The sequence below is a fragment of the Heterodontus francisci genome, chromosome 11 (genome assembly GCF_036365525.1).
Source record: "Heterodontus francisci isolate sHetFra1 chromosome 11, sHetFra1.hap1, whole genome shotgun sequence".
NCBI lineage: Eukaryota > Metazoa > Chordata > Chondrichthyes > Heterodontiformes > Heterodontidae > Heterodontus > Heterodontus francisci.
Window position 1 is genome coordinate 119,722,082 of NC_090381.1, and position 13,203 is coordinate 119,735,284.

Consider the following 13,203-nt stretch of genomic DNA (forward strand, 5'->3'; position numbering starts at 1 on the left):
CAGAAGTATCAGTGGGACAAGTTGGGATAGAGTTACAGATTACAGCAATTTAACACTGTGTTGCCCGTTTGATTTGATTTTGTAAACAGCTTGAATGCTCAATAATGCGTGCACACTATTGGGCACGCTTTTCCAACCACTCTCTCAATATGTTCTGCTGTAGACCAGATGGAGGACTGGTGCAAAGGTCAGCTCTGTAAATCATTGAAAGCCATTCACCCCAACAGCGCACTCAAAGTCCACCGCAAGTTACACAATCTCTCATTCTCCTTATTTCCAAACATGGCAGAATTTTGACCAGTGGTTGAATCAGATATCCTGAGATCCTTACTTAATCACCATCATTTCCACTTGTGTGCTTGATCACATGTTTAATCACTGCTAAATCATACTGCAAAGCATGAGAAAAACTCACCAGACACAATACAGACATAACCCAACAGAGGCACAACCCAACAGACAGACACACACACACACACAATGCAGACACACACACAACGCAGAAACACACACAACGCAGAAACACACACAACGCAGAAACACACACAACGCAGACAAAAGTCACACCATATACAATGCAGGTGGACACAACATAGTTAGATAGATACAACACAGGCAGACAGACACACTGTACACAACACAAATGCATCAGACACAGCACAGACACAACCCAGACAGATGTAGCCCAGACCAAACGCAGCCCAGACAGATGCACCATACACATCACAAACATTCATTACAGACATAATGGAAGATTGTGCAGACAGACCTGAACAGCTATGACCACAGGTTGTGAATGGACATGTTGTAGTAGTGACATTGTCCTCAAAGGGTTAACATTTACTATCAAAGAACACAGGATAATACAATAATCAGAGGGACACCACCCAGTTCAATGAACAGATCAGCTATTTAGGGCCCAATGTGCACTCTCTGTGCGTGTCTCTCTCTCTCTCTCTCTCATGCACACACACACACAGTGTCGCTGTGTGCATGTATCTCACCGTATGTTTCTCCCTGTCTCTCTCTGTATATTTCTCTTTCTCTCTCCCCCACTGTGTGTGTGTGTCTCTCTCTCTCTTTCTGTATATTTCTCCGTCTCTGTGCATATTTTGGTCTCGCTCTGTCTCTCTTTCTGCCCGCTACTCTGTGACTCTCTCTCTCCCTCCCTCTCCCCCTCTGTTTCTCCCTCTCTCTGCCTCCTCTCTCTCTTCATCTCTCCCCTTCCCTCTCTTCCCCCGTCTTTCTCTCTCACCCTCTGGCCCGTCTCTCTCTCTCCCATCTCTCTGTCTCTCTTCATCTCTCTCTCTCTCCCTCTGTCATTCCTCCTCTGTCTCTCCCTCTCTCCCTCTGTAGGTGTGTCTTTCTACCCTTTCTCTTGTTTCTTTCTCTCTCCCCCTCTGTCTATATGTCTCTCTCTGTCTGTCTGCCTCCCCCTCCCTCCCTCTGTCTCTCTCTCTCTCTCCCTGTACAAACCTGCTTTGTCTGCTCCCTTTCAGGAATTTCTTTTCTTCTGGGGTGGGGGAGGATTCGTTCCCTTTTCTCTCCTAAACTCAAATTAAAAGAGTTGTTGCACTTACAGAGAGGCTGGGCCGAGTCAGCGTGAGGTAGCAGCCTGTCCTTCAATCCTTGGGCCCAGTGCTGCACACACCACAACTACTGGCAGGAAACCTACTGGAAACACAACCAAATCCTCCCTCCTACATCCCTCCCCTTCCCTCTGATCCCAGTAACTGCTCAACAATTCCAAATATGGGAAATTACAACAACCGTTGTGCAAAAATTATAGTCACAATCTTCAAAAACTCAAGAAAAGGAATTGTCCCACAAAATAGCATCCGCCTTTCCCCATGAACTACGCAAACCAAACTCAACTCTAACTTTAGCAGCAATGCTGCATACTTCAGAAGAAAGGAGCTTGATTCTGCACTTTCAATCTTAAGGCAATTTCTCCGCTGTATCATTAACCAAGATCACTCGATTAGAATCAATGCGTCATATGTTAATATGTTCAAAGTTAACACTTCACATACAGAAATGTATGTCCCATACCTTGACTTGTTGGTCGTCTGGATTCCTTTTCCAAGACTCAGTTCTGTGATCAGGGGATCAGCCACTTCTAAAACAAAAAATAAAAGTGATTTGCTGTAGTATTGGAACCGGACTGAATACAGTCAGTGACAGTGAGGCTTTCACAGGCCCTTACTGCCAGGCTGATCACCTGGAAAGGTGAAAAATCTACTGGTGCAACAGCATTGAAAGGAAACAATGGCATCCACTCCCTCGGCAACAACCCCCTCTCCTCAAACCTCCTCACTCTCCCCCCTCCTAACCTCCACAATCCACCCCCTGCCCTGCACCTCACACAAACTGGGTTCCTCTGTAAGCACTGTGAAAGCTAGTGGACAGGTACAACAATAATTAAAAAGCAATGGAATGTTGGCCTTTATCTCAAGGAAGCTGGAAATGATGTTACAGCTGTACAGGGTCTGGTTCGACCCCAGCGGAGGAACTGCATTCAGCTCTGGGCACTGTACCTCAGGAAGGATATATTGGCCTTGGAAGCGGGGGCAGTGCAGATTCAACAGAATGATACTGGAGCTAAAAGGGTTAAATTATGAGGACAGGTTGCACAGACTAGGCTCGTATTCTCTCGAATATAGAAGTTCAAGGGTGATCTGATCGAGGTGTTTAAAGGGGTTGTGAGTGCAGACAGAGAGAAACGACTTCCTCTGGTCAAAGTTTCAAGAACAAGGCGGCATAACGTTAAAATTACAGCAGGGTGATGTCAGGAAGCACTTCATCACACAACGAGCTGTGGAAATTTAGAAATTTCGCACTCCCCTAAAAAATGGTTGAGAAGAAAGTTTGTCAACATTCAAGAAGAGATCCGAAGAAGGGTCACTGACCCGAAACGTTAACTCTGCTTCTCTTTCCAAAGATGCTGCCAGACCTGCTGAGTGATTCCAGCATTTCTTGTTTTTGTTTCAGATTTCCAGCATCCGCAGTATTTTGCTTTTATTCAAGAAGAGATCAGTGAGTTGGATGAAGGCAAAGATATTGAAGGGATACGAGAACAGGACGGGTAAATGTGATTAGACCAATTCCTTGTGTGGAGGGCAAACAAGGAAATGTAGAGCCGAATGGCCTGTTTCCATGTTACAACTGTCATATATCTCTGTGTAAATACAGCAAATATACAAAATGTGAGACACTGAGGCTGCAACCACCTGTACAGCCATGGAAAGTTATCCACAGGCAGTTGTAGAAGTGAGAACAGAGCTACGCTTAATATTTCGCTCTTGCCTGTACAGTCCATCACTTGGACTATTCAGCTGCCAAGTCTAAACGCACATGACCCCCTGAACAGCCACACACTGCCCTCCGAAACTGCCCACTGACTGGCCGCGCAGAGACACCATGGTCCATCACACAGAGACAGAGACACTGTAACCCCTCACACAGAGACAACGTAACCCCTCACACCGAGACAACGTAACCCCTCACACCGAGACAGAGACAACGTAACCAATCACACAGAGACAACGTAACCCCTCACACAGAGACAACGTAACCCATCACACCGAGACAACGTAACCCATCACAGAGACAACGTAACCAATCACAGAGACAACGTAACCAATCACACAGAGACAACGTAACCCCTCACACAGAGACAACGTAACCCATCACACAGAGACAACGTAACCCATCACACCGAGACAACGTAACCCATCACACCGAGACAACGTAACCCATCACACCGAGACAATGTAACCCATCACACCGAGACAACGTAACCCCTCACACAGAGACAACGTAACCCCTCACACAGAGACAATGTAACCCATCACACCGAGACAACGTAACCCATCACACTGAGACAACGTAACCCATCACACCGAGACAGAGACACTGTAACCCCTCACACAGAGACAACGTAACCCATCACACCGAGACAACGTAAGCCATCACACCGAGACAGAGACACTGTAACCCCTCACACAGAGACAACGTAACCCATCACACAGAGACATCGTAACCCCTCACACAGAGACAACGTAACCCATCACACAGAGACAACGTAACCCATCACACAGAGACAACGTAACCCATCACACCGAGACACTGTAACCCATCACACCGAGACAACGTAACCCATCACACAGAGACAGAGACACTGTAACCCCTCGCACAGAGAGGGCGGCACAGTGACGCAGTGGTCAGCACCACAGCCTCACAGCTCCAGCAACCCGGGTTCAGTTCTGGGTACTGCCTGTGTGGAGTTTACAAGTTCTCCCTGTGACCGCATGGGTTTCCGCCGGGTGCCCTGTTTCCTCCCACAGGCAAAGACTTGCAGGTTGATGGGTTAATTGGCCATTGTAAGTTGCTCCTAGTGTAGATAGGTGGTAGGAGAATAGTGGGGATACGGTAGGAAATATGGGATTAATGTAGGATTAGTATAAATGGATGACTGTTGGTCAGCACAGAGTCGGTGGGCTGAAGGGCCTGTTTCAGTGCTGTATCTCTAAAAAATAAATAAATAAATCACACAGAGACACCATAACCTCTCACACAGAGATAGGGAGACACTGTAACCCCTCACACAGAAACAGAGACACTGTAACCCCTCACACACAGACAGAGACACCGTAACCCATCACACAAAGACAGACACCGTAACCCATCATACAGAGACAGAGACACTGCAACCGATCACACACAGAGACACCATAACCCATCACACACAGACAGAGACAACGTAACCCAACACACACACACACAGAGACACCGTAACCCATCACACACAGACAGAGACAACGTAACCCAACACACACACACAGAGACAACGTAACCCATCACACGAGACAGAGACACTGTAACCCCTCACACAGAGACAACATAAACCATCACACCGAGACACTGTAACCCCTCACACCGAGACAACGTAACCCATCACACAGAGACAACGTAACCCATCACACAGAGACAACGTAACCCATCACACAGAGACAACGTAACCCATCACACAGAGACAGAGACACTGTAACCCATCACACCGAGACACTGTAACCCATCACACCGAGACAACGTAACCCATCACACCGAGACAGAGACACTGTAACCCCTCGCACAGAGAGGGCGGCACAGTGGCGCAGTGGTTAGCACCACAGCCTCACAGCTCCAGCAACCCGGGTTCAGTTCTGGGTACTGCCTGTGTGGAGTTTACAAGTTCTCCCTGTGACCGCATGGGTTTCCGCCGGGTGCCCTGTTTCCTCCCACAGGCAAAGACTTGCAGGTTGATGGGTTAATTGGCCATTGTAAGTTGCCCCTAGTGTAGATAGGTGGTAGGATAATAGTGGGGATATGGAAGGGAATATGGGATTAATGTAGGATTAGTATAAATGGGTGACTGTAGGTCAGCACAGACTCGGTGGGCAGAAGGGTCTGTTTCAGTGCTGTATCTCTAAAAAATAAATAAATAAATCACACAGAGACACCATAACCTCTCACACAGTGATAGGGAGACACTGTAACCCCTCACACAGAAACAGAGACACTGTAACCCATCACACAGAGAGACAGAGACACCGTAACCCAACACACACAGAGACAGAGACACCGTAACCCATCACACAGAGAGACAGAGGCACCGGAACCCATCACACAGAGACAGAGACACCGTAACCCATCACACACAGAGACAGAGACACCGTAACCCATCACACAGAGAGACAGAGACACCGTAACCCATCACACAGAGAGACAGAGACACCGTAACCCATCACACAGAGACAGAGACACCGTAACCCATCACACAGAGGTAGAGACACCGTAACCCATCACACAGAGAGACAGAGACACCGTAACCCATCACACAGAGAGACAGAGACACCGTAACCCATCACACAGAGACAGAGACACCGTAACCCATCATACAGAGAGACAGAGACACCGTTACCCATCACACAGAGAGACAGAGACACCGTAACCCATCACACAGAGACAGAGACACTGTAACCCATCACACAGAGAGACAGAGACACCGTAACCCATCACACAGAGAGACAGAGACACTGTAACCCATCACACACAGAGACACCGTAACCATCACACACAGAGACACCGTAACCCATCACAGCGAGACAACGTAACCCATCACAGCGAGACACTGTAACCCCTCACACCGAGACAACGTAACCCATCACACCGAGATAACGTAACCCATCACACCGAGACAGAGACACTGTAACCCCTCACACAGAGACAACGTTACCCTCACACAGAGACAACGTAACCCCTCACACAGAGACAACGTAACCCTTCACACAGAGACAACGTAACCCATCACACCGAGACAACGTAACCCATCACACCGAGACACTGTAACCCCTCACACAGAGACAACGTAACCCATCACACGGAGACAACGTAACCCATCACACAGAGACAACGTAACCCATCACACCGAGACAACGTAACCCATCACACGAGACAGAGACAACGTAACCCCTCACACAGAGAAGGCGGCGCAGTGGTTAGCACCACAGCCTCACAGCTCCAGCAACCCGGGTTCAGTTCTGGGTACTGCCTGTGTGGAGTTTACAAGTTCTCCCTGTGACCGCATGCGTTTCCGCCGGGTGCCCTGTTTCCTCCCACAGCCAAAGACTTGCAGGTTGATGGGTTAATTGGCCATTGTAAGTTGCCCCCAGTGTAGATAGGTGGTGGGAGAATAGTGGGGACATGGAAGGGAATATGGGATTAATGTAGGATTAGTATAAATGGGTGACTGTTGGTCAGCACAGACTCGGTGGGCAGAAGGGCCTGTTTCAGTGCTGTATCTCTAAAAAATAAATAAATAAATCACACAGAGACACCATAACCTCTCACACAGAGATAGGGAGACACTGTAACCCATCACACAGAGAGACAGAGACACCGTAACCCAACACACACAGAGACACCGTAACCCATCATACAGGGACAGAGACACCGTAACCCATCACACAGAGAGACAGAGACACTGTAACCCATCACACAGAAACAGAGACACTGTAACCCATCACACAGAGGGACAGAGACACCGTAACCCATCACACACAGAGACAGAGACACCGTAACCCAACACACAGACAGAGATACTGCAACCCATCACACAGAGAGACAGAGACACTGTAACCCATCACACAGAGAGACAGAGACACCGTACCCCATCACACAGAGACAGAGACACTGTAACCCATCACACACACAGACAGAGACACCGTAACCCAACACACACAGACAGAGACACTGTAACCCATCAGACACAGAGACCACTGTAACACATCACACAGAGAGACAGAGACACCGTAACCCATCACACACAGAGACACCGTAACCCAACACACACAGACAGAGACACTGTAACCCATCAGACACAGAGACCACTGTAACACATCACACAGAGACAGAGACACCGTAACCCATCACACAGAGAGACAGAGACACCGTAACCCATCACACACAGAGACAGAGACACTGTAACCCATCACACACAGAGACCACTGGAACCCATCACACACAGAGACAGAGACACTGTAACCCATCACACAGAGAGACAGAGACACCGGAACCCATCACACACAGAGACAGACACCGTAACCCAACACACAGAGACAGAGACACCGTAACCCATCACACACAGAGCCACCGTAACCCAACACACACAGACAGAGACACTGTAACCCATCACACACAGAGACCACTGTAACCCATCACACAGAGAGACAGAGAAACCGTAACCCATCACACAGAGAGACAGAGACACCGTAACCCATCACACAGAGAGACAGAGACACCGTAACCCATCACACACAGAGACACCGTAACCCATCACACAGAGACAGAGACACCGTAACCCATCACACAGAGACAGAGACCACCGTAACCCATCACACAGAGAGACAGAGACACCGTAACCCATCACACAGAGAGACAGAGACACCGTAACCCATCACACACAGAGACAGAGACACCATAACCCATCACACAGAGAGAGAGACACTGTAACCCATCACACAGAGACAGAGACACCGTAACCCATCACACAGAGAGAGAGAGACACCGTAACCCATCACACACAGACAGAGACACCATAACCATCACACAGAGACAGAGACATCGTAACCCATCACACAGAGACAGAGACACCGTAACCCATCACACAGAGAGACAGAGACACCGTAACCCATCACACAGAGACAGAGACATCGTAACCCATCACACAGAGACAGAGACACCGTAACCCATCACACAGAGAGACAGAGACACCGTAACCCATCACACAGAGACAGAGACACCGTAACCCATCACACAGAGAGACAGAGACACCGTAACCCATCATACACAGAGACAGAGACACCGTAACCCATCACACACAGACAGAGACACCTTAACCCATCACACAGAGAGACAGAGACACCGTAACCCATCACACAGAGAGACAGAGACACCGTAACCCATCACACACACAGACAGAGACACCATAACCCATCACACACAGACATAGACACCGTAACCCATCACACAGAAATGGAGACACCATAACCCATCACACACAGACAGAGACACCGTAACCCATCATACACAGATAGAGACACCGTAGCCATCACACAGAGAGACAGAGACACCATAGTCCATCACACACAGAGACAGAGACACCATAACCCATCACACACAGAGACAGAGACACCGTAACCCATCACACAGAGAGACCACTGTAACCCATCACACAGAGAGACCGAGACAACGTAACCCATCACACGAGACAGAGACACTGTAACCCATCACACCGAAACAACGTAACCCATCACACCGAGACAACGTAACCCATCACACAGAGACAACGTAACCCATCACACGAGACAGAGACACTGTAACCCATCACACCGAGACAACGTAACCCATCACACCGAGACAACGTAACCCATCACACGAGACAGAGACACTGTAACCCCTCACACCAAGACAACGTAACCCATCACACAGAGACAACATAACCCATCACACTGAGACACTGTAACCCCTCACACAGAGACACTGTAACCCCTCACACAGAGACAACATAACCCATCACACCGAGACAACGTAACCCATCACACCGAGACAACGTAACCCATCACACCGGGACAGAGACACTTCTTCTTTTCTTTTGGGCCTCCTTATCTCGAGAGACAATGGATACGCGCCTGGAGGTGGTCAGTGGTTTGTGAAGCAGCGCCTGGAGTGGCTATAAAGGCCAATTCTGGAGTGACAGGCTCTTCCACAGGTGCTGCAGAGAAATTTGTTTGTTGGGGCTGTTGCACAGTTGGCTCTCCCCTTGCGCCTCTGTCTTTTTTCCTGCCAACTACTAAGTCTCTTCGACTCGCCACAATTTAGCCCTGTCTTTATGGCTGCCCGCCAGCTCTGGCGAATGCTGGCAACTGACTCCCACGACTTGTGATCAATGTCACACGATTTCATGTCGCGTTTGCAGACGTCTTTATAACGGAGACATGGACGGCCGGTGGGTCTGATACCAGTGGCGAGCTCGCTGTACAATGTGTCTTTGGGGATCCTGCCATCTTCCATGCGGCTCACATGGCCAAGCCATCTCAAGCGCCGCTGACTCAGTAGTGTGTATAAGCTGGGGGTGTTGGCCGCTTCAAGGACTTCTGTGTTGGAGATATAGTCCTGCCACCTGATGCCAAGTATTCTCCGAAGGCAGCGAAGATGGAATGAATTGAGACGTCGCTCTTGGCTGGCATACGTTGTCCAGGCCTCGCTGCCGTAGAGCAAGGTACTGAGGACACAGGCCTGATACACTCGGACTTTTGTGTTCCGTGTCAGTGCGCCATTTTCCCACACTCTCTTGGCCAGTCTGGACATAGCAGTGGAAGCCTTACCCATGCGCTTGTTGATTTCTGCATCTAGAGACAGGTTACTGGTGATAGTTGAGCCTAGGTAGGTGAACTCTTGAACCACTTCCAGAGCGTGGTCGCCAATATTGATGGATGGAGCATTTCTGACATCCTGCCAAATGATGTTCGTTTTCTTGAGGCTGATGGTTAGGCCAAATTCATTGCAGGCAGACGCAAACCTGTCGATGAGACTCTGCAGGCATTCTTCAGTGTGAGATGTTAAAGCAGCATCGTCAGCAAAGAGGAGTTCTCTGATGAGGACTTTCCGTACTTTGGACTTCGCTCTTAGACGGGCAAGGTTGAACAACCTGCCCCTGATCTTGTGTGGAGGAAAATTCCTTCTTCAGAGGATTTGAACGCATGTGAAAGCAGCAGGGAGAAGAAAATCCCAAAAAGTGTGGGTGCGAGAACACAGCCCTGTTTCACACCACTCAGGATAGGAAAGGGCTCTGATGAGGAGCCACCATGTTGAATTGTGCCTTTCATATTGTCATGGAATGAGGTGATGATACTTAGTAGCTTTGGTGGACATCCGATCTTTTCTAGTAGTCTGAAGAGACCACGTCTGCTGACGAGGTCAAAGGCTTTGGTGAGATCAATGAAAGCAATGTAGAGGGGCATCTGTTGTTCACGGCATTTCTCCTGTATCTGACGAAGGGAGAACAGCATGTCAATAGTCGATCTCTCTGCACGAAAGCCACACTGTGCCTCAGGGTAGACGCGCTCGGCCAGCTTCTGGAGCCTGTTCAGAGCGACTCGAGCAAAGACTTTCCCCACTATGCTGAGCAGGGAGATTCCACGGTAGTTGTTGCAGTCACCGCGGTCACCTTTGTTTTTATAGAGGGTGATGATGTTGGCATCGCACATGTCCTGGGGTACTGCTCCCTCGTCCCAGCACAGGCATAGCAGTTCATGTAGTGCTGAGAGTATAGCAGGCTTGGCACTCTTGATTATTTCAGGGGTAATGCTGTCCTTCCCAGGGGCTTTTCCGCTGGCTAGGGAATCAATGGCATCACTGAGTTCCGATTTGGTTGGCTGTATGTCCAGCTCATCCATGACTGGTAGAGGCTGGGCTGCATTGAGGGCAATCTCAGTGACAGCATTCTCCCTGGAGTACAGTTCTAGGTAGTGCTCAACCCAGCGGTCCATCTGTTTGCGTTGGTCAGTGATTATGTCCCCCGATTGAGATTTGAGGGGGGTGATCTTCTTGATGGTTGGCCCAAGAGCTCTCTTCATGCCATCATACATTCCTCTGATGTTTCCGGTGTCTGAGGCCAGCTGAATATGACTGCATAGGTGTTGCCAGTAGTCGTTTGCGCAACGCCTAGCTGTTCTTTGTGCAGTACTTCTGGCTGCTTTAAGTGCTGCGGATGTTAAATCGCTGGGGGCTTTCTTGTAGTTCAAAAGTGCAATGCGCTTAGCGGCTATGACAGGTTCCAGCTCTTCATTATGAGATTGAAACCAGTCTGCATTTCTCTTCGCACTTTTGCCGTCGGTGGTCAAAGCTGACTCATAGATGGCGTCTCTGATGTGGGCCCACTTGGTCTCAGCATCCCCTGTGGGAGTGTTTTGAAGGGCTGTTACAAGTGAATTTAGAAATTTTTGTAACAGCTGTGGGTGAGAAATTCTGCTCGTGTTGATGCGCGGGTGGCCCTTCTGCTTGGAATGATGCAACTTCTTTGGTCTGAGTCTAACCTTGCTGCACACCAGGGAGTGGTCGGTGTCGCAGTCCGCACTGTGGAAGCTGCGTGTGATTTGAACACTGTTTAAGGCGGCTCGCCTTGTGACAATGAGGTCTAGCTGGTGCCAACGACGTGATCTTGGGTGCCTCCATGAAACCTGGTGACAGGGTTTAGTGTGAAAGAACGAGTTGGTGATGCAGAGGTTATGATAGGTACACAACTCAAGCAGTCTCTGCCCGTTCTCATTCATCCTTCCAACGCCATAGCACCCAAGGCAGGAGGGCCATGAGTCATGGTCGGCCCCAACCCTGGCATTGAAGTCCCCCAGCAGGAATAGGTGTTCGGTGTTGGGGATGCTGCTAATGATGTTATGGAGTTGTTCATAGAACTGGTCTTTAGCTTCAGGTGCGGAGCAGAGTGTTGGAGCATAGATGCTGAGTAGGTGTACTGGACCAGAGGTGGTGAGCAGTCGGATGGACAGTATGCGTTCCGAGCCATTTGAGGGAGGCTCTATCATGCTGAGCAAGGAGTTTCTGATGGCGAAGCCCACTCCATGCTGTCTTGGTTCTTCAGGATCCCTGCCCTGCCAGAAGAAGGTGTAGTCTTGCTCTGCTAGAGAGCCACTAGAGACACTGTAACCCCTCAAACAGAGACAACGTAACCCCTCACACAGAGACAACGTAACCCATCACACCGAGACAACGTAACCCATCACACCGAGACAACGTAACCCATCACACGAGACAGAGACACTGTAACCCCTCACACAGAGAGGGCGGCACAGTGACGCAGTGGTTAACACCACAGCCTCACAGCTCCAGCAACCCGGGTTCAGTTCTGGGTACTGCCTGTGTGGAGTTTACGAGTTCTCCCTATGACCGCATGGGTTTCCGCCGGGGGCCCTGTTTCCTCCCACAGCCAAAGACTTGCAGGTTGATGGGTTAATTGGCCATTGTAAGTTGCCCCTAGTGTAGATAGGTGGTAGGAGAATAGTGGGGATATGGAAGGGAATATGGGATTAATGTAGGATTAGTATAAATGGGTGACTGTTGGTCAGCACAGACTCGGTGGGCAGAAGGGTCTGTTTCAGTGCTGTATCTCTAAAAAATAAATAAATAAATCACACAGAGACACCATAACCTCTCACACAGTGATAGGGAGACACTGTAACCCATCACACACAGAGACAGAGACACCGTAACCCATCACAATGAGACAGAGACACCGTAACCCATCACACAGAGAGACAGAGACACCGTAACCCATCACAATGAGACAGAGACACCGTAACCCATCACAATGAGACAGAGACACCGTAACCCATCACACAGAGAGACAGAGACACCGTAACCCATCACACAGAGAGACAGAGACACCGTAACCCATCACAGTGAGACAGAGACACCGTAACCCATCACATAGAGAGACAGAGACACCGTAACCCATCACAATGAGACAGAGACACCGTAACCCATCACACAGAGAGACAGAGACACCGTAACCCATCACACACAGAGACAGAGACACCGTAACCCATCACAATGAGACAGAGACACCGTAACCCATCACACACAGAGACA

At 49.3% G+C, this 13,203-nt stretch overlaps 1 protein-coding gene across 10 annotated transcripts in view; it reads right to left on the reverse strand.

Moving 5' to 3' along the window:
* Window positions 1–13,203, reverse strand: part of lpp (LIM domain containing preferred translocation partner in lipoma) — a 621,439-nt gene that overhangs the window by 595,988 nt on the left and 12,248 nt on the right. For 7 of the 10 annotated variants that reach the window (XR_010976005.1, XM_068042851.1, XM_068042848.1 and 4 more), the window contains exon 2: window positions 2,053–2,119. The gene's annotated coding sequence lies outside the window, so the exon portion shown is untranslated. Of the gene's footprint in view, window positions 1–1,580; window positions 1,691–2,052; window positions 2,120–2,909; window positions 3,005–13,203 lie in introns of those variants that run through there. The other 3 variants (XM_068042853.1, XM_068042852.1, XM_068042846.1) reach the window with 2 other exon arrangements.